Source organism: Triturus cristatus, chromosome 4_2, assembly GCF_964204655.1.
Source record: "Triturus cristatus chromosome 4_2, aTriCri1.1, whole genome shotgun sequence".
In the NCBI taxonomy this organism is placed as follows: domain Eukaryota; kingdom Metazoa; phylum Chordata; class Amphibia; order Caudata; family Salamandridae; genus Triturus; species Triturus cristatus.
Genome location: NC_140586.1, coordinates 857639572 through 857666024, shown reverse-complemented (window position 1 = coordinate 857666024; position 26453 = coordinate 857639572). Strand labels below are relative to the sequence as shown.

Sequence of the window (26453 nt, the reverse complement as noted above, 5' to 3'; positions counted from 1 at the left end):
ATCGTACTTGCTGGTCCGTATAACGCTGCCTGAGTCCGTGCGGAAGTCGCGTACGCGCTGTCCAGGATCAGAATAGTAGGTATTTTTTATCCGTACGGTGTTTTTCACGATTTGTCCGGAAATGGTATTTCTGTACGAATCGTACTTGCTGGTTTGTAAGGTGGATTTCCCGGGTACGAGTCGTGCGGAGAATACGCTCCGTACGACCATTCGTACCCGGGTTTTACAGGATCGGAATCGGCACCTACATATTTTGCATTTGTTTATACATGTTTATATATGTTTGTTAAAATTATAAAATAATGAATAATTTTTTGTTATTTTACACATTAAAATATATGGGGTTTTTTACATTAATTAATAATTTACATATACTTTACATTTAAATCTATGTATTATTGTTCACCAGTTATTCTTAACAATAATAATATTTAAACATCAAATTCCCTATCTTTTTATTTAAAAAATGTTCTGCATAAAATATTCAAATATATTTTATTACTTTATTATAATATTTCTATAAATTATTACATAACAAATACATTCTTGTAAATATTATTCATACCCGAGTATTAATTTACATAAAATTTAACCTAAACCTTAAAATAAACGAAATAAATATTATAATCAATATTAAGGGACCTAATAGCGGTGCTGGCACCGGCCGCCAGTGGTGCGGCAGTCCTGCACCGGCAATTAGGATGCCACCGCCACGGTGGCGGTGGCATCCCCCATCCACAACATTGTGGCGGGTGGTGCTCACAGCACCGCCTGCCACAATGCTGTGGATGCACCTTTTGCATTTGCATGCACAACGTGGCAGGCACAGCGTGGTGCCTGCCACGTTGTGCCTGCAAATGCCCATGTGCACTGCCCCCCCCCAACGCCCTGGGGGCCAGCAACAGGCCCCCCAGTCAGGAACCGCATGCCTTTCCATGGAAGGCACTTTCCCGCCCGCATTGTAATATGGATGGTGGTGTCTTGCAGACACCGCCACTATATACAGCCCCTTTTCCGCCCGGTCGACTCGTCAATTGGCGGAAAACCGTCAGACTGGCTTTCCGTCTGCCGGGGTCCCACCCCACCATCGTAATATGGCGGGGGAAATGGGATGCGGGCGGTTGGAAATGTCGGGCGTATGGCGGTGGCGATCCGCCCAACATACTAATAGACCCCTAAGTATTTAATAACAACATTAATACCTGAGTATTATTTTTTTAATCTTAAAATCAAAATATCATCTATAAATGTTTCCAAAATAATTTAAACAGTAGTATTAATATTCATACCTGAGTATTAATGTACTCAAAATTTATAACTATTCCATAAAATAATTATTATTATTATTGTTAACATAAATATTAACTCTTTGATGACAATATTAATACCTAAAAATTATAAACTATAATGAAATTATTTTCTTTCATAAATAAATATTACTTAAATTATTTAACATACATTATCAAACATTTTAACAAACACTTACCATACAATACTTATCAATGCGTTGTAAAAGCATGAGTTGTACTTGTATATGCGTTGTAATAGCATGTGTTATAAAATCATGCAATGTAAGTGTACCTGCGTTGTAACAGTTGCGTTGTAAAGAATGTCTCCCCTTGTGACCATACCTAATTATATTATCAATTTAACCATATTTGGATGAGAAACTACCGTTTTCAAGGCTACTCTCCCGCCTCCCGAATCTTGCATGTAAAAACCTGATTCCTCTGCTGGCTTCAGCCAACAGGGACTGGTCTTGTGTCATTCGGAGTATACACCGCCAGTAAGCTGCTCCTGCAGGCCAGTGCACAACATGTTTGTTACGCTTTCTCTGCCTGCCAGAGTGCTTTCTCTGTGCTACTGACAGGTAGGGAAAACATGTGTTTGCATTTCAGAGATCTGATCCTGCTGCAGCACACTTGCAAGTCCCATACATGCCAGTAGACCCAATTCAGGCCTTAATAGAAGTCAATGGAGAAAAATACATTCTGGTTACTATTTGTTTAAAATCTCCCAATTCCCTCTTCTAAAATGTTTGCATGTATGTTGTAAGGAGCAGAGCATGAACTCTCATTTGCAGGTGGTTTGAAAGGCTAACCACCTGCTCCAGACGGCACAGCAGCAGTTTCCTACAGAGTCTGGTCAATAACCAGATCCTTCTAATTCTTTTAGTAATGTTTTAGGTACCAATGTACTAGGAGGAAATTGTGATACCACATAGGAGAACCTTGCTGGATACCACGGGTCTAGCACTAAAATTGTGGTTCCGCGTGTCAGGTTGTGCTCATCCTGCCGCCTTATGTGCCCTTTTTCATTTTTTTTCAGGACTCGGGGCCATATGTAGGTAAATTACCGATTCTTAAATACCGAATTTTACCGATTCGGTATTTATGAATCGGTAAATGTAATGTAGGTAAAGAAATACCGATTCGGTAAGTGTCGGTATTTTAGAATCGGTATTTACCGATTCGGTAATGGTAACTTGTTTCCCATTGATCCCTATGGGCCAGGAGGCCCATAGGAATCAATGGGAAGCCAGTTACCATTACCGAATCGGTAAATACCGAATCGGTAATGGGGGGAGCACAATCAAGGGTGGCAGGGTGTCACAGTGACACCCTGTTGCACCCCTGATTCCTGCATGTGTGCACATGTGGCACACATACATGCCCTAAGGGCATGTATGTCTGCCACATTGCACACATCTAAGGGCCACATAATGCATTTACTCAGACATTCGTCCTTTACCACCAACTTTCAGTTGGTGGTAAATAACGAATCCACACTACACCCACACACTCCCCCTACATCTCATTTCAGGATTCGGTAATTTACCCCTACATACAGAAAGCATGAATACCGGTCGGTAACGTGATTTTTACCGAAAATCGGCCGTTACCGACCGGTATTGGGCTTCCTACATATGGCCCTCAGTCTCTTAGTCATGTATTGGCAGGCGCAATATTTCTGCCATGCTGCAATCAGCCAGTCACATAGTTTCAGTACTGCACTTCTTTCTATGGATCTGCAGTACCGAAAAGACTGATAGGAGTAAAATCAATAAATGTGTGTAAGTGCAACCAAACGAGTACACATTTGATACATCAGGCTCAAAGTAGGAGGACAGGACTAGTAAGAAGGAGTAGGAAAAAGAAGGGTCATATCCTGTGGTCCTGAAAAAAAGCCAAGTGGTCGTATAGGCAGTGATTAGGCTGAAACATGTAGACCTGGAGATGCTGGTGATAATAGGTTCCTCCAAGAGCATCGCCAGTTGTTTTTAAACTTACCAGGGAACCATTTTAAATAAAATATGGAAATTCTCTATAAATTGTACAGCTAGGTAATTTTCACTTCAAGATTCCTCCACAAGATAGTGAGTGCTACCTTAGAATCCAAGGTAGAGCCCACCCAATTTCCCAAGACAGCTGTGCATGCACTCAATGATTAAGCATTTCCCAACAAATTCTAGTGAGTGAGAGTCCTTTTAAAAATCTAGGAAGGATTCAAAAGTAGGTTTAGGGAAATAATGATATAACTGTTGAGCTGTGTTCCTCTTTAGTGGGATACTCTTGATCAGTTGGGAAGCAGAGTAACACAATGTGTCTTTTCTCACTCCTATCCTTTTTGGTTTAGACCATTAACAACTTACTGTAGAATTTTTCCAACTTTTGAAAGTTGGCAAAGAATAAAGAGCTGTGTTAGACCTAAACCCTTCAGGTAGCGTTTACCCAAATGTTTCGCGTTCTCCTCCCAGGTATTGCTGATTCTCTTGTTAAGGCCTTAGGGTCTGGGGCACTTTTCCACTGTAAATGCAGTGTGAAAGTGCATACACCCTTCCTGCACATGTTAGGAAGAGGTGCTTTCCCGGGGTTGCCAGCTAGTGTCCATCCTGCCATTGCAGGCTGGTGTGCGCATCCACACCGATGGCGCTCCTAAATTTGTGTCCAGCCTACCATTGCAGGCTGGTGTGCGTTTCGCATCAATGGTGCTGCTAAATACGTGTCAAGCCTGTCATTGCAGGCTGGTGTGTGCTGTGCACCGATGGTGTTCTTAACTACGTGCCCAGCCTTTCATTGCAGGCTGATCAGCTCAACTGCGCTTTTACTCAGTCTAGCCATCCTGGGAGGACCTTTCACTTCCACCCCAAGGGTATGTCCTATGGGGTGAAGGGAGTGGTAGGTGAAAGCCAGGGAAGGTAGATGTGTCCTTTGCCCAGGTAGTGAGGAATACCCATGCATGTTTTCACTGCATGTAAGGTTTGCTCTTCCCATAGGCTAACATGGGGAAATGGTTGGGATCACTTTAGGCTCCAATAGAGGATTGTAGTAGAGCAGCCTCATGATGTTTCCTATCATTGGATTCACAGCGACAACCCCTTGCCAGTGGTGCAGGTGGCTTTGTGGTAATTTATGCAGAAATGCCACTACTAGAAAGTGAACACAAGGAGATGATGGACGGAGCGCTGAAAATTTTCAGACACTCACAGATCTGGGTTGAATCCATCATCATTCTTTAGCTCACTTTGCCACCCCAGTTCAGACACAGCTATATGCAAATCAGTCTGACCCTGGGCCTCATGGGAACAGTCCAGCCCAAACTGCCAAGCTGTTGCAAGTTATGGCCACGGCAAGAAATTAGTTTCCTTTGACTCTAGGATTACCTATGCATCAATAGTTAATGACTCAGATAAAGATTATTTCTAGAAAAAATAAATATGATAAGGGGAATACTGTTTTAATCTTTATAAACAAGTTATGTACACTGATATTGTGGGGCTCTCTTTATGTGATGCCACTATATACATTGATGATGTCATCATGTATGAAGTTGTATATTGAATTTGACTATGTTCTCAATAAATCTTAAAATTGCTATACCATTGACAGCCTCATGCATCAACCCAAAATCCAGTCGGTAAAATACCGATTCGGTAATAGCTCCCGGTATTAAGTTAAAAATACCCAATCCCAATGCATCAACCCAAAAGCAGAAATCGCTATTTAAGGAATCCTTAAATAGCGATTCTTTAAATAGGGATTCCTTAAATACCGATTCCTTAAATAGGGATTCCTTAAATACCGATTCCTTAAATAGCGATTGCATTTAAGGAATCCCAAAGTGAGATTCCTTAAATGCAATGCATCAAAGTTAAAAAATTTGCGATTTCGCTAATAGGGGGAGCAAATTACCATGAAGATGAACTGCATGGTAATTTGCAAAAACTTTTAAAAATGCACTTTTGTGCATTTTTCAAAGTTTCATGTTGCGCACACACATGCCCTTAGAGCATGTGTGTGTGCAACATATGTGCACATATCATTTTCAGGGGTGCAACAGGGTGTCCTTTTGACACCCTGGCACCCTTGAAAGTGCTCCCGCTATTAGCGATTCGGTAATACCGAATCGCTAATACAGACTGGCTTTACATTCATTCCTATGGGCCTCCAAGCCCAAAGGAATGAATGGGTAGGTATTCCTTATTACCGATTCGGTATTACCGATTCGGTAATAAGGAATATGAAGGAATCGCTATTTGAATAGCGATTCCTACATGCATAGCCTTTTGCTATTCCTTATTAGCGATTCCTTATTTTTCGCTAATAAGGAATCGCAAATGGCATTGTTGATGCATAGGCCCCATAGTGAATTATGTGATATTTCAATGATTGATTACGTTTTATGTATGTTGTAAGTATGTTCATCATTGGTGTACAAAGTATATGGAGGCTATTCTGGTCACATAGAGCTTTTATGTGGTTGGTATTCATATGTGTTATACGTGTTCTGTTACCAGCCCTGAGGAAGCTTCATAGCTGCAAATGACATGTTGGCTATATAGAATTGTGAATACCGATGCAAATGCATGGCTCTCTCGTGGAAATTGATAGCAACACTTTTTAAAACACTTCATTATAAATACTGCATGAATAAGATTTTTTTCAATTCAAATTACCTGGTAAGGAATCTTAAATCAATTTATAAAACACATAGGGGCCTCATTTATGAGGCCCTTCCTACACTTTTACACTGCCGGAACGTCACTTATTTTACGTTCCGGTGGCGCGATGTGCCACTTGCATATTTATAAGGACACGTAAAGCCATGGTACGTGGCTTTTCATGGTCTTATAAATATATGCCCCTTCCACACAGAAAACTAGGTGAAAGGGGCATTCCATAGGTATTACTGGGTGTGTTCCCAGCAATTTCCATGGCTTTTTGACACAGCCCCAGATTGATGAGAAACTGTAAGTCTGAGGCAGCGCCCAAAACCTACGCCTCTCCAGGGGAGGCGTAAGTTAGACACAATGAGGAGAAATATCTTTATTTTTCCTCTTTTTTCCTCATTCTGCAGCACACATAGAAAGAGAAAAAAGTCTCTTGTGATTGTTTTTGTGTAGGACGGTTTCCCTTCCTTCAAAAAATACTCATCCCCGCAATGCAGGCACTTTTGCACCATGGTGCAAAGGTGCCTGCGTTGGTGCACGGCAGCCCATTGTGCGCCGGCGCAGGGAAAAAGGACAGGAATACCTATCTGACAGATACGGCGCATTCCTCCCCTTTTCTTTTGCCATAGGGCAGTGCAGAAGCAAGGCCTGATGCGCTGGCCTATGGCAAAAAAAACATAAATGAGGCCCATACATGTGCACTGGAGTGTAACCTGTGCTATAGGGAGGTCTAGCACCGGGCACATAACACACAAACAGGGTAACTGCTAAGAAGTTTGCTTGTTGATAATTGTGTTCCTAATTTATTTGCATATCTAATTGTGGGGGTGATGTAAAAAAATATAGATAAGAGGGAGGCATTGGCAACCAAAGTTTTTTCAGGTTTATAATGTGGTGGTCCCAATACCAAAAATAGGAATCAACCTAAAAGCATAAAATAGTTGTTCCTTAAATTAGATCATATTCAGAAAAGAGAGTCAATCAAGTGGTGGGAATCAATGATACTTAAGAAATACTTAGAAGTTGATAGTATACTCCGGGCCTCTGAATAAATATCATTCTAGTGCTAGAAGCCTAGGTAATGAAAGAGCAGAAAGATGGGAAAATCAAACATATTGGGATTTAATTGAGATGCTAATAGTTTCAGCAGTGTCTCAGATAAATAAAATAGTTAAAGACATAAATGAGATAAAAAATGATAGCGAGATATTCAATTGTGCCAAGAATACCAAAATCAACTATGAAATGTAGGATGCTATCATGGACAAGTATCAAGAGGAGTGTGAAGTAAACGGGGTAAGAAATCAACACTTACCTGAACAAAAAGATCGCCAACAGGCAACTCCCTCATCTCACTCACCATCAGCCAGAATGTAAAGCTTTTTCTCCTTGGTTTCGGAGTCCCTTATAGCAGAAATAGCAGACTGTAGAAAGCTGGAACAAAAATGGAGAAACACTAAGGGGCATATTAACAACACACAGCGATAATTATCGCTGAGCGCGATTAGCGCTATTTTTTATATCGCCGGCTATCACTGGATTAAATCACTAAGATAACGCGTTATCATCAACGTTTATCTCCACAGCGATAACAAATCCGGCGATAGCGGCAAAAGAAGGGGACATCGCTGGAAATCCAGCTATACAAATGCGGCGATAAGGGAATCCTTGGTAATAGGGAGATATGGACTTCGCCACAGAATCCACCTCCCATTATAAATATAGCTAAGTCTTACATTTTGCAGACGTTAGGTTATGGCGATAACTGCGCTTAGCGCAGCTTTTTTTATCGCTATGGGTGTCCTGGGCTGGCTTGGTAATATGGAGAAGTTCAGTTAGCGACATTTTCTGTGTTATTTTGAGATGAAACGCCCACTTTGCATCTCATTAGAGATACAAAGCGAGGCGTCGGTAACAAGGCTGCTAACATGCGCTAATGCATGTTAGCACTGCCTTGTTAATAGGGCGAAAACATTATCTCAGCTTTTTTGGCTTTTAAAGCCAAAAAAGCGGAGATAAGGCCCTTTATGATATGCCCCTAATTCTCTTGCTGAGACACTTACTTATAAAGCAGTTCTAGGAACCTATCATAAAAACCTAAGGGAAGCAAGAAAGACAACAATACAGGAAATTCAACAAAAGAATTCACTAAGCACTTTTGGGCTTATATACAAGCCCCTTGCACAGGCGCTGCATCACTTTTAACATGGGAAAAAGTGACATACCGGTGGCGCAAGGGGCTTGTAAATAAGCCCCTTTGTTTGTGCCTCTCCCATTCCAGCATCCCAGTCTCTTTGCGATGATCTCGCAGACCATTCTGAAGAAAAATATCTCCAAAATCTACCAGACCCTTTCAAATGGTTTCAAACAGCAAGGACTTGACACACTCACCTTCTTAGGCACACATTACCACGCCCTTCTGGAAAACTGTGATCCATAAACCCCTGAGCAAGCTCACCAGAGGATCCCTATCCTCTCTATATCATTTCTTTTTGTAAACAGACTTTATTGGGTTTTACCTATCCTCTCTATATCACGGTGATCCTGGCCCCAGCACTTCTCCCCATGATCGCAGGTCTGTCTAATCAGAATAAGTAAATGCATGATAAAAATTGCCCTCTGGATGTCGTCCAACTGCCTTCAAATGAACAGTTGAAAGACTGAGATACTGCTTTTCAACAAGGCTCGCACCTTTTGGTCCGAAGACTGGTGGACCCCAGAACTGGGTTTGGCCCCTACCCCTATGAAAAGGTAGTAAGAAATCTAGGCATCCTGATAGACGATAACCTGTCTTTGAAAGAAGAGGGGAGTGGACTGACGCTGATGGAGTTAACAGCACTGCTCTGAGCTCCGCTTGGCCAGACCTAAGCCAGAATCATCCTGTCAGTGAAGCCTGACCCTGGGCTCCCCTCAGCCCCTTCATTACTGCCCCCTCTCTTGGCAGTGATGAGGGAAAAAAGCCGACCGAACGGACCGCCAATGCCGATTCCTCCAGGGGTGTCCATGTGAAAGCGAGGCCGCGAATCAAGATGGCGGCTACCTCACGGTGAAGGAGGGGCTGTCTTCCAGGATGCCTTAGTTGCGGGCCCAGCTTGGAGGCGGTGCCTAGTGCGCCTGGCGGGCAGCTTGTTGGACCCGGCTGTCGGCCAGTGGAGCTGTGGCGACCTACCCGGACCAATCTGTGATCCTCGGTGGTCCCAGGGAGCAAAGGCGGCAGTGGAGTAGGTAGGCGGACGGCGGAGCGGAGAACCACGTCCTGCTCCGGCAGTGGTGCCCTTCCCGAGTGGTACATCCTGCCCGGGGAGCTCTCCCTGAGGCGTACGGAGCTCATGTGTGGCGGTCCTGAAATGGACATCCCGATCCGGGAGTAGGAAGTAGTGCTCTGCCTGCCCTGACAGGTTGCAAAGGGAGGTTGTTGTATTTTATGTTCATATCACTTTAAGTGCTAATACTACTGTATCAGTGGCATGCGCTTTGTTATCCTTCATAGTGCTTTCCAGGTTCTAGTGTAGAACTGTATATTTAGCTTTCTAGTAAAAGACTTAGTTGTTTGCGAGTCCGCAGCTGGAAGGATGTACTGCCGTGCTGTTTATCAATAAAGGAATTCAAGACTATCAATCATATTTGATTTTAATATTGGTGACGAGCTACTAATCTCTCCCGTCAAAAGAAGCACGGGAACGGAGAGTAAAAGAATCCACGGAAAAGAAGAGGAAAAGAGAAGCGAATAGTTCGTGCATTTTTTTTAAAAAAAAAGAAGAAAACGAACACTGGCATTCAGAAGTTGAGAACAGAAGTATTTGAAGAAAAGGAGAAATCAGCAATTCGTTAGTTCATCTGGGAATGAAGCGCGAGTTGAGGAGTGAAAGAAGTTAATTTTGGAAATGAATAAAGTTTACCGTCATTTTAAAGAACGTCTAGGAGGAACGATCGGCGTATCCTAGCACCTCTGTGGAGAACGCGGCAGAGGAAGGTACGTCATCGAGTGAAGATCGTCAGGACGCTGAACGCACGCTGACGTGCGGAGCGTTGTGGATGCATTCGCGTTGCTAAGCGATGAATGATCTCATCGGCAATTGTTACGCGTCAGTGCGAAGCAAGAGTGTTGTGGGAGTAATTTTAGGTTGCTAAGGCGACCGGTTCATGGAGCACGAAGCACGGAGCAACCACAGAGGAAAGTGGTGCGCATTTACAAGGAACAGTGGGCATCAAGAACAGAAGAGCAGTAATAAGATAACAAAAGGTGGGAAATTAATTTCATCACATTTTTTTTAAAACATTTTAAACTTGTTTTGGGAGGAAGTCAAGGAGTATATCTCTAAATCTTTGGGAAGCATCAGTTATTTGCTTTAAGGAAGACCTGCAAAACATTTGGGGCCATATGTAGGTAGCTAAATACCGGTCGGTAACTGCCGAAATGCGGTAAATTACCCGTTACCGACCGGTATTTAGCCCTTTGCGATGTAGGAGGCTGGATTTAATGATTCGGTAATGAACCGATTCGTTATTTTAAGGAATCGGTAAATTACCGAATCCTTAACTCCTATGTAGGGAGCACTCAAGTGAGTGCATTTTTGGTTTAAGGATTCGTTATTTACCACCAACTACAGGTTGGTGGTAAATACCGAATACCTTTTAAAAAGCAATTTTGTGCTTTTTTAAAAGTGCCATGTGGCAGACATACATGCCCTTAGGGCATGTATGTGCGCTACATGTGCACACATGCACGATCAGGGGTGCAACAGGGTGTCAATGTGACACCCTGCCATCCTTGAATATGCTCCTCCGGTATTTACCGAATCGATAATAGTGAATGGCTTCCCATTCATTCCTATGGGCCTCCAGGCCCATAGGAATGAATGGGAAGGTGATTCCTTATTACCGAATCGGTAATAACGAATATTACCGAATCGGTAAAATTTACCGATTTTTTCCTTACATTCTATTTACCGATTCTTAAATACTGAATCGGTAAAATTCGGTATTTAGAAATCGGTAAATAGAAATTAACTACATATGGCCCTTGGTTGGTATAAATAAAAAAATATTAAAAAGTATGCAATTTGATCCTCCTGGAAAGTTTTTACAGAATAAGGGAGATCCACCTCTACCATGGTTAAGGTGGAAAGAAGAGTTCTTAACATACATGAAGGCGATTGATGGAGAGCACATGGGGGCGGAAAGAAAGAAAAGCATTTTACTGCATTGTTTAGGTTTAGAAGGACAAGATATTTTCAGAGCGCTACCACAAGTAACACCTCAAGTTGGAGAAGAGAACTTGAACGTATATAACAAGGCATTACAGAGACTAGAAAAACGGTTCAAACCAACTACAAGCATTGCGTTGAACAGATTTAAGTTCTACACGAGGGCGCAGAAGGAGGATGAATCGGTCGATGACTTTTTGACTGCATTAAGATCCTTATGTTTGCATTGTAAATTTGGTATGATGGCTGGTGAGATGATAAGGGATCAGATAATTGTGCATGTGAGGAAAAAGAAAGTGCAAGAGAACTTAGGTTTGTGCTATAAAGAATAATACGAGAAGTAGTACGCAGGGTCAAAACAACAAGCCGGATATCGTACAAAAGAGGTATACAAGCAACAGGTACAACAGTGGAAATGCTTTTAGAAGTAATGGGAACCTGGGAGGTCAAAACATGTGGAACTAAAACACATTTGGCATCTTTTACAGGGTGTCCTGCTATAAACAGAGAATGCAGGAAGTATGGAAGGTTGGGTCATTTTAGTATGGTTTGCAGAGAAAATAGAAGGAGTAATCCTTCCACATCTACTTCTGGTTCAATTTCAACAGTTAGTGGTAATGAAGTGATTCACAATGAGACGAGAAGGGAAGAAACTTGTGTCAATACTGAGTGTGAGAGAGGTTTTGCTGTTTCCATTGTTAATAAAGGTGTAAGTGAGGGAAAGAAAAATTTACTAGAGTCTTCCAAATGTAGGGTCGAAGTGTTGGGTGTGTAATTACAGCTCATGGCTGATTCAGGATCGCCATGGACAATAATTTCAAAAGAATATTTTGAAGAAAAACTGCAGAATGTATGTAATGGGAACAAATTACATGCCAGCGATGTTATTGCTGAGAGTTTTGACGGCACAAGAATTGATATGGAAGGATATTTTAGTATTACTTTGTGGTTCAAAGGCAGAAGTGCAGAGATTAAATTGTACATCGCTGTAAAAGGTGTAAATGTGCTAGGATGGCATGATCAATGGAAGCTGGGTATTATTTTAAACCCACAAGCTGCAGAACCTGTAATTTTAGATCAATTTTCAAAAGGAAAAGTTGCAGTTTTAGATCCAAATGACAAAGGGAAGATCTTAGTAAACCAGTATAAAAATGTTTTCAGTGAAAAGTTGGGAAGGCTTAAGGATTTTGAACAAAAAATTGTTCTAAAATCTAATGCACGTCCGGTAGTACAAAAATTGAGAGGTGTACCCATTAATATGACAGAAGAGCTTAGAGAGATGTTGAAACAACTTACTAATGAAGGTACCATTGAGGAGATTGAGTCTTCGGAATGGCTTTCACCCATTGTTTTAGTACGCAGGGCTGATAAGAATTTGAGGGTGTGTGTTGATCTCAGATCTTTAAATTCCAACATTGTGATTGATTGCCATCCTCTCCCAAATATAAATGAAGTGGTATCTATGTTGGAAGGCGCAAAGGTATTTTCAACGTTAGACCTAGGGTCTGCATATCATCAGATCTGTCTGTCTGAAGAGTCAAAAAACCTAACGGCATTTATTACCCCACAAGGTCTGTATCGCTGCACCAGGATGCCGTTTGATTTGGCATCAGCCGCATTGGTTTTTCAAAGGGTTATGTTCAGAATCTTTTTGTAAAATGTTTTCAAGATGACATATTAGTCTTTTCAAAAAATGAGGAAGAACAAAATGTTCATCTTAAAGAGGTCTGCAGTAGGCTGGAAAAAAATGGTCTCACGCTCAAGGAAAGCAAATGTAAGTTGTACAGGAAATCGGTAGAGTACCTAGGACATACTCTCTCATGTGATGGTGTAGTCCCAAAGAAATCCAATGTGGATGCTATCATCAATGCTCCATCCCCTATAAACAAGGAACAGTTGTTGAGTTTTGCGGGGATGTGTGAGTATTATAGCAAATCTGTAAGTAATTTTGCAAGCAAAATGGAACATTTGAGAGAGTTACTTAGGCAGAATGCAGATTACATCTGGGGTAGTAGCCAACAAAAGGCGTTTGATAATATCAAGCAAGAAAAAGTGCGTGCACCCACTTTGAAGCCATTTTGTGTTAAAAAAGAGTGCATTATCACGGTCGATGCTAGCTTGTATGACATTGGAGGTGTTCTTTCGCAGAGGTATGGTAGAGAAGAATGGAATGTGGCCTTTGCTTCAAGAACCCTCAATGAGTCGGAGAGGAAGTATGCAGTTATTGAAAGAGAATTACTTGCGTGCGTTTGGGCCATCGAACATTTCAAGTTGTATGTTTGGGGTGGCAAATTCACGTTAAGAACAGACCACAAACCTTTAGTCAACATTTTCTCATCTGGTGGTGGGTGGAATTCTACCGCTAGAATTGCTAGGCTTTCATCTAGGCTTCAAGAGTATAATTTTAAAACAGAATACGTACCTGGGAAGAAGAATGTCACAGCTGATTTCCTATCAAGGTTACCATGTGTTCAAAGTGGTGTTAATGTTATAAAAGAGACTGATTTTGTCCTTAACATTAGTGACATTATGCCTGCACAGTTTCAGGATATTAGTGAGAACCTTTGGGAAGAATGTGTTAATAAGGATAAGGATTGGTTGGACATAAAAAAATATGTTATGGAAGGATGGCCTAACAAACATCTAATCAGACCTGAGTTATTACCTTTGTTCAAGGTCGCAGGTGATCTGAAATTTGAAGGGGATTTTCTTTTTAAGAATTGTAAGTGTATTCCCCCAAAAGGAATGCAAGATGTTATCCTTAAAATTGCTCACAAGACACATCCTGGCATTTCATCTATGAAATGCCTCATAAGAAATTTCTTTTGGTGGACAGGCATTGACAAATTCATTGAACGGGTAGTCAGGGAATGTGAGCTATGTGTTTCTAGTGAAAGGATGCTCAGTGTTAAAACTCCTCCTTTAAGAATGGTTGAATGGCCAAAGGAACCTTGGCAGAGGTTAGCCTTTGACATTTCAGGTCCTTTTAACATGCTTCCGGAAAAGTTTAAATTTGCCCTAGTGTTAGTAGATTACCATAGTAAGTGGCCGGAGGTAAAATTTGTGAACAAAATTACAGCAGATGTTGTTTTAAACTTTCTAAGAGAAATTTTTGCACGTGAAGGTTGTCCATCTTATCTTGTCACTGACAACGGTGTGCAATTTACTTCCTTAGAGATGAAAAATTTTGTATAAGAATGTGGAATAAAACATATTCTCACTTCCCTTTATGGACCGCATGAAAATGGTCAGGTTGAAAGGTTTAACAGAGTTTTGAAGGACTTTATAGTAGAATCTATAAAGCATGGGGAGGATTGGTTGAATATAGTGAGAGAGAAATTTTGGCTATACAGAATCACTCCTCACACTACAACTGAAGTTAGTCCGTTCAAATTGTTGAAAGGAAGAGAGCCAGCCTCTAAGATTTGTCCATGGTGGTTTCGAGAGAAGTGTGTGAAGCAAATTACGAGCAGTGAATGTGTTAAGGATATTGCTTCAAAGGTGAAGAACAAACAACAAAAAACTTGTTTGTGGTTTGATAAAAAGTGGAAAACTCAAATACCAACTTTTAGAGTTGGTCATTGGGTTAGAATTCTAAAGCCAGGAATCATCTGCAAGGGTGCTAGCAAATTTGGTAAAGCTATTCAAATTAAAAGAGTATTTAGGAACTTGGTTGCCACTCAAGATGGGAAAGTCTGGAATGTTAGAAGGGTTGCAAAGTGTCCTCTCAGTGTGAGGAGCAATTTTCCAACTTATGTTCCTGGTGAATCAAACCTTGTTAATGAAGGTAATGCTGGTACCTCTGGTGAATCCGGCAGTTTGAGGAAAGACAATTCCTTTTGTCCTAAGGCCAGAACCTCTAACCGTGTAAAGTATTTTCCTAAGAAGTTGAATGATTATGTCTAGTTTTCCTTTTCTTACCTTATGTTTTATTTATTTTTTAATTTTAGTTTTCTTTTTTCCTTCCTTCCTTTTCTTTATTTAAAGGAGGGGGATGTGTTGTATTTTATGTTCATATCACTTTAAGTGCTAATAGTACTGTATCAGTGGCATGCGCTTTGTTATCCTTCATAGTGCGTTCCAGGTTCTAGTGTAGAACTGTATACTTAGCTTTCCAGTAAAAGACTCAGTTGCTTGCGAGTCCGCAGCTGGAAGGATGTACTACTGTGCTGTTTATCAATAAAGGAATTCAAGACTATCAATCATCTTTGATTTTAACAGAGGTCCTGAGCTGTGGGTTGCGGCCCACGTTTTTTGCCCGTGTTGACAGTGCATTAGGGGGAGCTCTCGCTCTGAGCTAATCGGCCCGCATGTTGGTGTCCCCACCACTCCCCGCCATGTGATCCCCTTCCCTGAGATCCTGATGATCTGCAACTGATCACCTGCACGTGGTAGTGGAGATTGGGGGCTGTCTCTGTGGGCTGGAGGCCCAGGACTGTCGAGGAAAGGGCCCGCTGTGGCGTCCGACTGCATCTGGGAACAGATACCTCGCCCCCCTGCAAATCATCACTGACGTTTACTGGCTGACGCCCTATTCTGTGCTGCTAATGGGTGCGCCTGGAGTCTAGCTGTTGCTCAGAGGAATCTTGCACGCTCCCAAAGGAGACCCACGGCAGACTCACCCATGTGGAGTTTCACAACTGGTTGTGACAGCTACATATAGCGAACGTACCTACCTCTGTAGATCGCTCCCTTAGTCATGGGTAAGATCTCTAGGAAGCGTGACCTGGGTGCTGGCAATCAAGCTGGGACTGCCCTGACGGTTGATATGGCAGACGCTGCAAGACCTTCACCAACGGAGAGTCTATAGATTGAGCCCACTGTGTTGGATATCTTTCAGGCCAATACTGCGTCTAGAGGCCATTACTGCTTCTAGAGAGGCATTGGAATTGAAATGTGAGGGCTTGAGATCAAACTTTGGCATATTAAAAGATGACCACAACAGTTTGGCTGACAGTGTCCCGACAATGGAAAGAGAAATAAATGACTTTATTTTTTTATATTAGAGTGTTTTATAAAGCGCGCACATGACCCATGGGTATCAGAGTGCTATACATAGGGTTGAAAGAGTAAGATGAAAGGTATTGACAGATAATCAGAGTAAAAGAGTCGCAATGGGGTGTTGCAACAAATAGCACAATTATACAACAGTCGGTCCGTTAATATTCCATTAGTCTTCATTGCTCTATCCACTCCATGGTGGCTATTTGCTGCTGCTCTTAGACTCTTTGGATCCAGGTACCCCGAGGAGCCGAGCTTACGGGGGTTCTCCTTTAAATGACGTGTGTCTGATCCATCTAAAAGTTGCTGTCCTTGATGTGTCGTAGGACTTCGAAGATTGTGCAAGGAATCTATTCATTAGTATCTTTTTTACCTCTTTTTTGATCAAGAGGGTCGATGGGTTAGAGTGTAACTTGGGTGGGAATAAGTTACAGATCCTTGGTGCTGCCCCGGAGAAGGATCGTGTGTACGTTTTTTGTTTTCGGAATCTAGGAGGTTCAAGCCTGAGAGAATTAGCACTTCGTAGGTATCGGCTGCCACGTGAGATTCAAATCTTTTCTGCCAGGTAACTTGGTTCTTTGAAGTGTAATGCTTTATGTGTGAAGCAGCCATTTTTCAGTTGAGTTCTTGCCTCAATTGGAAGCCAGTTTAGATACCTAAGGGATGGGGTGATGTGGGCATAGCATCTAGTTCCTGTTACCAGTCTCGCTGCCGCACTAAGAGTTGATTTGAGTGGAGCTGTTCTCGCTTTGAGTAGCCCTGCCAGGGTTGCCGAGCCGTATTCTAGTCTGGAGACCACCAGTGCTTGTACTGCTTGTTTGAAGTCCGAAGGGGGTAAAAATGGTTTCAATTTCTTCAGTTTTCTGAGTTGAAATGTCGCACTGTGTGTGGTCGCACTGATGTGAGCTTTCATATTCAGATTCTTGTCCAGTGTTATTCCAAGGGATTTCGTGGAGTCGATGATGGTAGGTTTGCAATAGAGTGCACCTAGGTGCTTGAGCCAATCTTGGATGAGTGAGGAGCTGTTTTGTGGGGAGAAAATAAGGAATTCGGTTTTGAGAGAGTTCAGCTTGAGGTTGTTTTGAGAGAGCCACGACTGGGTTTAGTTGAATGACGTCGTCTGGGGAGGATATCTTTAAGTATAGTTGTGTGTCGTCTGCGTACATGTGGTATGCAATGTTCGGATGGTTGAGGATTTCAGTTAGTGGTTCCATATCATATAGGTTAAATAGTGTGGGGGAGATGGTCGACCCTTGGGGGACTCCACACCTCATTGGTGAGGGGTCAGAGAGTGAGTTGCCAAGTTTGATGCGTTGTGAGCGATTCTGTAGGAAGGAAGCAAACCAAGCAAGCACTTTCCTGGATAGCCCCATTCTTTTTTCTAGTACTTCTAGTAGGGTGTTGTGATTGACCGTGTCAAACGCCGATGAAAGGTCTAGGAGTATGAGTAAGCACGAGTTGTTGTTGTCTAATATCTTCAGGGTGTCATCCATTGTATGGACAATGGCCGATTCAGTGCTGTGTCCTGCTCTAAACCCTGATTGAAATTTGTTGAGTAGATTGAAATGTTCAATGTGCTGGCTCAATTGATTGTGCACACATTTTTCCAGCAATTTTGCTAGAAAGGGGATATTTGACACCAGCCAAAAGTTGCTCGGGATTGAAGGGTCAGCACCCACTTTTTTCAAGAGGGGTGTCACTTGACCAGTCTTAAGGCGTTCTGGGATGCTGCCTTGTTTTAGTGATGAGGTAACAATCTCCGTTAGTATAGGTGAGAAGATGTGACTTAGTTCCTTTAGTGTTATGGAAGGGATGGGATCATTGAAAAGGGAGGTTGGTTTCATAGATAGTAAAACCCTGAGGACCTCGTCCTCTGTTAGTCTTTTGAACTCGCTCCATGTGGCTTGATTTTTGGTCTTGTAAAGGTGGTTCATCTCTAGTTCCATCATCTGGTGCGTAGGGACATTGATGGGATAGTGATCAATGCCTATATTGTCTTGTGAACTGTGATTGACAGTTGCAATTTCCTTTCGATTTCTAAGATCTTTTCATTGAAAAATGAGGCAAACGATTCACATTTTTTCACTGAGTTATTACTGAACTTAGTAACCTTGTTCACCCCCGTTTGTTCGTTGACAATTTCAAACAGCCGTTTTGGGTGATTTTTTTGCATTGTCTAGTTGGGTTTTGAAGTACGATGCTTTGGTTTCCCAGATGTGTTTCTTGTAGTTTTTTCGTCATTCACATAGTTTGCTTAGAAGTAGCGTTGAGGGTTCCTGTCTCCATCTTCGCTCCGCCTGTCTAAGACTTCCCTTTTCCTCACTTAGGCTTTGAGAGTACCACGGCTGGGAAGGTTTTATTCTTTGCTTCTTGTGTCTTAGAGGTGCTACTGCCTCCATTATATTTGATAATGTTCGGTTGTAGTGTTCTGTTAATTCGGACCCACTTTTGTTGCAGGGGAAATTAGGTTTTTTTTGCCCCATTCTGTCATTTTCGCCTTGTCTATGTTATTAGTGTCTCTGACCCAGTATTTTTGTTTGGTTAGTTGCCCTTTGGTGTTCTGTGTGTTCATAATGATGTGGAATAATATTGTTTAATGATCCGACCAGTGATAGGGTTTGTGCACAGCAAAGAGCATGTCCCCTCTCATTGCACTAGTGGTCTTAGTAATAGCTCTCTTTTAAACATACTATTGAAAGCCTTTCTTGTTATATCAGCCCCCTCCCTAGGCTTCTGTGTATGTTGCTTAATGTATTCACAAGTTTGGATTTTTCTGTTTGATTGCACATTGGACCTTGCATTTACCAAGGCTTATTAAGAAAACCCCTCCCTAGGCCATGTGTTACTTCAACTCATTTGCTTCATAACTGAAGCTCTGCATCCCTTTCTAGAACATGGGCAGCAGGTGTTAATTCTACTCATTAGCATAATAACAGAAGCTCTGCACACCGGCATGTGAGAACCACACCCAGTTCTTTGAACCACACCCAGCTCTTCGAACCACACCCAGTCCTGTCTATAAAAGACAGCCCCTGAGCCTCATCCAGTGCTTGTGCTCGTCTACCTCCTGCTTACCCGAGGACGCATCCTTCGGCGCTGGCATTCCTGCTCTCTCCTGACCTTCATTGGCTTCAACGGGCGTGACTGCTGGCTCTTCCTTCTTCCGGTTTCCGGCTCCTTCCTGCCTCAGTCCCTCTTCTGCCCACTGCAATCAACCTGTAAAAGAGAAAGAGGACAAGGTTAGACTGATCAGTATCCCTTTCCAGCAACAAGTAAGTGCAAAACCTTTTATTACCTGAAAGAACTTTCACGGCGATTTCTGGATTCATGTATAGACAATTTGGAACAAGATAGCTCCCACGAACTTGTGGAAGAATACTTTGTGGAACTTAGTGAAATAAACATTGTTTTACTTGGATCTTTTGAAAATCGAACAGAGGAAATCATTGGCAGCAAGGCCAACAGTAAAGCAAGGACTTGAACTAATTACCTGCGTTATCTTGATGTAAAAGTACAGTATTTGTTTTATAAAAGTCTGGAAATGTGTGAAAAGTGAGTTTACAATTAAGAACTTCGGCTTTAGTTATATTAAGGTGAATGTTAGATGTTGATAACTCTGATAATGATATTCGTTTGATTTTTATAGGAATATAGGAATTTTACAGTAATAGAAAACACATCCCAGAACAGTAACACATACCAAACCTGGAAGCTAAAGACCAGGATCCAAGAGGTACTTGTAGAAGGGAATTAATAATAGAATAAGGGTTAGTCAGGAACACATGTAGGGATAGGTTGCACTTATCTGTTCTTTGTTTATATTCCAATAGGCACACGTTTCTACAGAAATCAAAGAGGGCCGCAGCTTGTAACGGCACTTCAACAGTGGAAACGCAAGAACGGTGTTGTCTCTCTCTTTTTTTTTCTTTTATCCACTTCCCCCCTTCCCTTGAGCTTCTGGTTCTTAGTGCACTGTTTACACTAGTGTGCTGGAACAAGCGGTTTCAGGGTGGGGTCGGACTGTCTTCAATCTCCATCAGAACTGAACAGAAACTCAGGTGAGCTGGGCTTTGACAGAAGCACAAGCCTTTAAAATATTCAGTTCTATTGGACGATGAACGCCGGGGAAGGAATAGAGGGCATTGACGCCACAGATATGGAGCAGGCCCTAAACGAGGACTTGACCCATAATGAATCTGTGTCTGGCATCTTACAACATATGCAAGAGGAAATAGAGAAATTAAAGTTGGAGAACACCTCTTTAAAACAGGATTTAAGCAGGTATAAACCTAGGGAATCTCAGTGGAACACAGCTTTTACGCCGTTGTTTAAACCCCCTTCAGAGACAGGGGCGCAATCTAGACATACAACTTTCCCTCCCCCAGTTGAGGTTACTGTTAATGTCCCTAATGCTGTGCCATTAGCAGCACCTGAGCGTTTTCATGGAGATAGTAACAAATTTCATGTTTTTATCAATCAATGTCAATTACACTTCGTTTGTAAACCACAACAGTTCCCCACAGACACTACGAAAGTGGCTTTCGTCTTGTCTTATTTGGGTGGTACAGCAGCCAATTGGTCAATTCCTTTTGTGGATAGAGATGATCCCATCCTCCATAATTGGAATCAATTTAAACGTACTATGACCGGCCTTTTTGCAAGACACACTTTTATGCAGGCAAGTGATAATGAGCTTTTAAATCTTAAGCAAGGTAACAAGGATTTATTGACCTATCTCACTAGTTTTAATCGTTTACTCACCGAGACACAGTGGCCAGAAGAAAAGCGTGTCTCCCTTTTTTATAAAGGTTTGAGAGACGAGTTAAAAGACGCGTTGGCTCATATCGTTGATTTGCCAGAAGACTATTCTAACTTTGTAGATTTAGTCGTGAAATTGGAACACAGACTTGGAGAAAGAAAGGGAGATAAATCTAAACTAGAATCACGGTTAACTTTTATTAGACATGAGGAGAAAGACACAGATCATAAACTCCCTGAACCTGAGCCTATGCAAATAGGAACACTCAGAGGACCACTCATGTCAGAGGAAAAAGAAAGAAGGAGAAAACTTCAATTATGTTTATATTGTGGCAAGGCAGGACATTTTGCCAGAGAATGTCCAGTAAAACCTAAAACTTCACGAAGGGGTACTGCTTCCTCTATCTCCTCAACTGAGTCAGGAAACGATTAAGCTCGACAAGGGGGGAGGTTACTTGGTCGAGTAAGCATCCTACTCAAACCTCTAATTCTGCAGCCTTCATGGTACCACACATACCTAGACATTTCATAATTCAGATCCTTTTAATTGTAACTACCCAAGTTAGACATTCTCTCCCTGTCCTACTGGACTCAGGAGCAACAGGAAATTTTGTGGACAATAAGTTAACTAAAACGTTAGGTCTTCCTATTTGTTTAAAGCCTTGTCCCGAAGCAGTATGTGCAGTGGATGGGTCAGAATTGACCTCAGGATTAATCACAAAACAAACAAGTCCACTTGTCATGGTCTGTCAAAACGGACATACAGAAATGATTAACTTTGATCTAATAGATACCCCTAATTTTGGCTTGATTCTGGGGGTACCCTGGTTAACAACTCATAACCCAAGAATTGACTGGGTGAACCGAACAGTTACTTTGGATTCCTCATTCTGTAGAACCAATTGCTATCAAGAAGCAGGTACAGAACAAAGCACGGTAATACACTGTGCTAGTGTTTCACAAGATGAACCAAGTCTCCCTCTTGAATATTCTGACTTTAAAGACGTTTTTGACCCAGTGAAGGCTAGTGTATTGCTCCCACATCGGTCATATGACTGCCGTATAGATCTTATCCCAGGGGCCCCTTTACCTAATAACAGAGTATATGCTTTGACTGACGAAGAGACCAAATATTTAAGAACCTATCTAGATGACCTACTGCTGTCTGGGTTCATCCGACATTCCACATCTCCAGTGTCATCTCCTCTTTTTTTTATCCCGAAGCCGGATAAATCTTTGCGCGCGTGTATCGACTATAGAAGATTAAATAAGGCTACAATAAAAAAAGTAAATATCCTCTTCCGCTAATACCTGTGTTGTTGGATCAATTAAGACATTCTACTGTATACACTAAACTTGATCTGCGGGGAGCTTACCACCTGGTCCGAATAAAAGAGGGGGATGAGTGGAAGACAGCTTTTAAAACTATGGGGCATATCAACAACAACCGGCGATAATTATCTCTAAGCGCACTTAGCGCTAGGATAATTATCGCCGGCTAGCGTGAATTTTTATCGCTGAGATAGCGTGCTATTAGCAACGCTTATCTCAATAGCGATAAAAATCCTCACGCTAACAGGCTAACATGAGATTATCGCTGGAAACCCAGCGATAATCTCACGTTACCTTGTTGATAGGGACAGGCAAACTTAGCCATGATATCCTCCTTCCATAGGATATCATGGCTAAGTCAGAAAATACCAGATGTAAAAAAGCAGCGTTAACCGCGGTTAGCGCTGCTTTTTTTGTCTCTAACAGGGTTAGCGACATTCTTGATAATAGGAGAAATGTCGCTTAGCGACATTTCTCCTATTATTTTACTCTGGAACGCCCCCTTTGCATCTCATTAGAGATGCAAGGGGAAGCGTAGAGTAAAAGGGTACTAACATGCAAATTTGCATGTTAGCACCCTGTTGTTGATAGGGCGCTAGTTTTATCTCTCCTTTTTTGGCTTTTAAAGCCAAAAAAGCAGAGATAAAGCCCTTGTTGATATGCCCCAAAGTTTGGTCTATTTGAGTACACAGTAATGCCCTTTGGGTTGTGTAATGCCCCTGCGGCTTTTCAATTCTTTATAAATGAGGTCCTACACGAATTCTTGGACGTTTGTGTCATAGTATACATAGACGACATCCTCATTTACTCTAAGAACCCGGAGGAACATACCCAACATGTTCGTGCAGTATTATCAAAGTTAAAAGAAAATCATCTCTTTGCAAAATTAGAAAAATGTACTTTTAATGTCAGCAAAGTGGCCTTTTTAGGATACTGCCTGTCACCTCAAGGAATAACTATGGATGTAAAGAAAATTAGTGCTATCACTGATTGGCCAGAACCATCATCTGTGAAAGATGTTCAGAAATTTCTGGGTTTCGCCAATTTTTATAGGAGATTTATTTCTCATTTTGCAGACATTGCGGCCCCAATAACCACCTTGTTGCGGAAAGGGCAACGATTTCTTTGGTCTGATGAGGCAGCACACGCCTTTCAACTCCTGAAACAAAAGTTCACTTCAGCCCCAATTCTGACACATCCTGATCCTGACTTGCCATTTTTTGTTGAAGCGGATGCTTCACAAGTAGCTTTAGGAGGAGTTCTCTTCAACGGAATGCTTTAGATGGCCAATTACATCCTATAGCATTCTATTCCAAAAAGTTATTACCAGCTGAACAAAATTACACTGTGGCTGAAAGAGAACTATTAGCTATCAAAGTAGCCTTTTCGTAGTGAAGGCACCATTTAATGGGAGCTAAGTACCCTGTTACCATCTTTTCTGACCATAAGAACCTACAGTTTTTCGGATCACTAAAAGCACTAACTCCACGGCAGATGCGCTGGTTATATTTTTTTAGTACTTTTGACTACCGTTATAACCTATAGACCAGGTGCACAACAAATTCAATCTGATGTGCTATCTAGATACGGACATACCTCAGACATGAAACAAGACAAAATAGGAGAACCCATTATTCCTCCCCAAAAGCTTTTGGCACCAGTACAACAGAAGGATTTCATCAAAGATCTATATAATGCACACATGCAAATAGCACCTCAAGATTGGTTAAGGGATTCCCATAACACAATACAACGAGGTTTATTTTATCACGACAACATGCTGTTAGTGCCCACCACAGAATTACAAACACAGGTAATAATTTGGCATCACGCCTCACCGTTGGCAGGTCATCCTGGCTGGGTACAAACTCTGGAAAATGTGCGAAAACACTTTTGGTGGGATAATATGAGTAAGGACATTAAGCAATTTGTCACTACCTGTCCAGTTTGTGCAAGGCATAAATCTTCTCATAAGGCCCCTGACGGTTTGTTAATAACAATGCCATCACCCAAACAACCTTGGCACACTGTGAGTGTAGACTTTATTGTAGGTTTACCACTAGTAAAATCCTTCACAACAGTGTTAGTGATAGTGGATTTTTTGTCTAAAATGGCATATTTTGTACCATTACGGAAATTGCCAACTGCGGCAGAATTTGCCGATATTTTTATAAGAGAAATTGTGCGTTTACATGGTTTGCCAAGTAAAGTGGTGTCAGACCGAGGTAGCCAGTTCAACTCTAGATTTTGGAAAACCATATGCAAAAAACTGAAAATAGATGTGGCTTTATCCACTGCTTTCCATCCGGAAACAGATGGACAAACTGAACGACTGAACCAAACCTTACTTCAAACGCTACGTTGTTTATTGGCTGATTATTCTAGTGAATGGTTTGAAGCTCTCCCAGTAGCGGAGTTTGTTTATAATAATACTGAACATGCAGCTCTACTTTGTTCACCATTCTATTTCATGCAGGGGTATCATCCAAGAGCTATACCCATTTTGTTAGAAGATTCCCTGTTGCCTACAGTCACAGATAGACTAACGAGATGAGGTGACATACAAGACAAGGCCAAGAAACATTTATTAAAGTACAAAGAAAACATGAAAAAACAAGCAGACAAACACAGATCTGAGGCCCCAATGTATAAAATCGGTGACAAAGTATGGCTCTCTACAAAGAACCTAAATATAGAGGGATCCCAAAAGCTGCAACCACGTTTCATTGGACCCTTTAGTGTAACTGCCATAGTAAACCCGGTAACAGTAAAATTGGATTTACCAAAAGAATACCCAGTACATGCTACTTTCCATGTGTCCTTGCGTAAGCCGTACAACCCAAAAACCCGACCTGAACCACCACCTCCACCCATACCAATTAAGGGAAATCTAGAATATGAAGTGAAAAGCATAAAAGACGCAAAAAGAATTCGGGGACGTCTGTTTTATTTAGTAGAATGGAAAGGTTATGATGAAACTGAGAATTCATGGGAACCAGCATCCTATGTACATGCCCCGCGGTTGATTAGACAGTTTTATCTAAAAAATCCAGGGAAACCCCGTCCAGTAGGAGGGCCTTAGAGGAGGGCGAATGTTAGGGTTTGTGCACAGCAAAGAGCATGTCCCCTCTCATTGCACTAGTGGTCTTAGTAATAGCTCTCTTTTAAACATACTATTGAAAGCCTTTCTTGTTATCTCAGCCCCCTCCCTAGGCTTCTGTGTATGTTGCTTAATGTATTCACAAGTTTGGATTTTTCTGTTTGATTGCACATTGGACCTTGCATTTATCAAGGCTTATTTAGAAAACCCCTCCCTAGGCCACGTGTTACTTCAACTCATTTGCTTAATAACTGAAGCCCTGCATCCCTTTCTAGAACATGGGCAGCAGGTGTTAATTCTACTCATTAGCATAATAACAGAAGCTCTGCACACCGGCATGTGAGAACCACACCCAGTTCTTCAAACCACACCCAGCTCTTCGAACCACACCCAGTCCTGTCTATAAAAGACAGCCCCTGAGCCTCATCCAGTGCTTGTGCTCGTCTACCTCCTGCTTACCCGAGGACGCATCCTTCGGCGCTGGCATTCCTGCTCTCTCCTGACCTTCATTGGCTTCAACGGGCGTGACTGCTGGCTCTTCCTTCTTCCGGTTTCCGGCTCCTTCCTGCCTCAGTCCCTCTTCTGCCCACTGCAATCAACCTGCAAAAGAGAAAGAGGACAAGGTTAGACTGATCAGTATCCCTTTCCAGCAACAAGTAAGTGCAAAACCTTTTATTACCTGAAAGAACTTTGACGGAGATTTCTGGATTCATGTATAGACAATTTGGAACAAGATAGCTCCCACGAACTTGTGGAAGAATACTTTGTGGAACTTAGTGAAATAAACATTGTTTTACTTGGAACTTTTGAAAATCGAACAGAGGAAATCATTGGCAGCAAGGCCAACAGTAAAGCAAGGACTTGAACTAATTACCTGCGTTATCTTGATGTAAAAGTACAGTATTTGTTTTATAAAAGTCTGGAAATGTGTGAAAAGTGAGTTTACAATTAAGAACTTCGGCTTTAGTTATATTAAGGTGAATGTTAGATGTTGATAACTCTGATAATGATATTCGTTTGATTTTTATAGGAATATAGGAATGTTACAGTAATAGAAAACACATACAGAACAGTAACACATACCAAACCTGGAAGCTAAAGACCA

General features: G+C 41.8%; 1 long non-coding RNA gene across 1 annotated transcript in view; it reads right to left on the bottom strand.

The window, feature by feature from the left end:
- LOC146835263 (uncharacterized) overlaps positions 1-25898 on the bottom strand; it is a 209046-nt gene extending 183148 nt beyond the window's left edge. The window contains exons 1-3 of the long non-coding RNA XR_014960701.1: positions 25808-25898; positions 19234-19374; positions 7311-7384 (exon numbers count right to left, since the gene is read on the bottom strand). This is a non-coding gene — a long non-coding RNA (uncharacterized LOC146835263). The remainder of the gene's footprint in view (positions 1-7310; positions 7385-19233; positions 19375-25807) is intronic.
- Between the last annotated feature and the right edge of the window lie 555 nt (positions 25899-26453).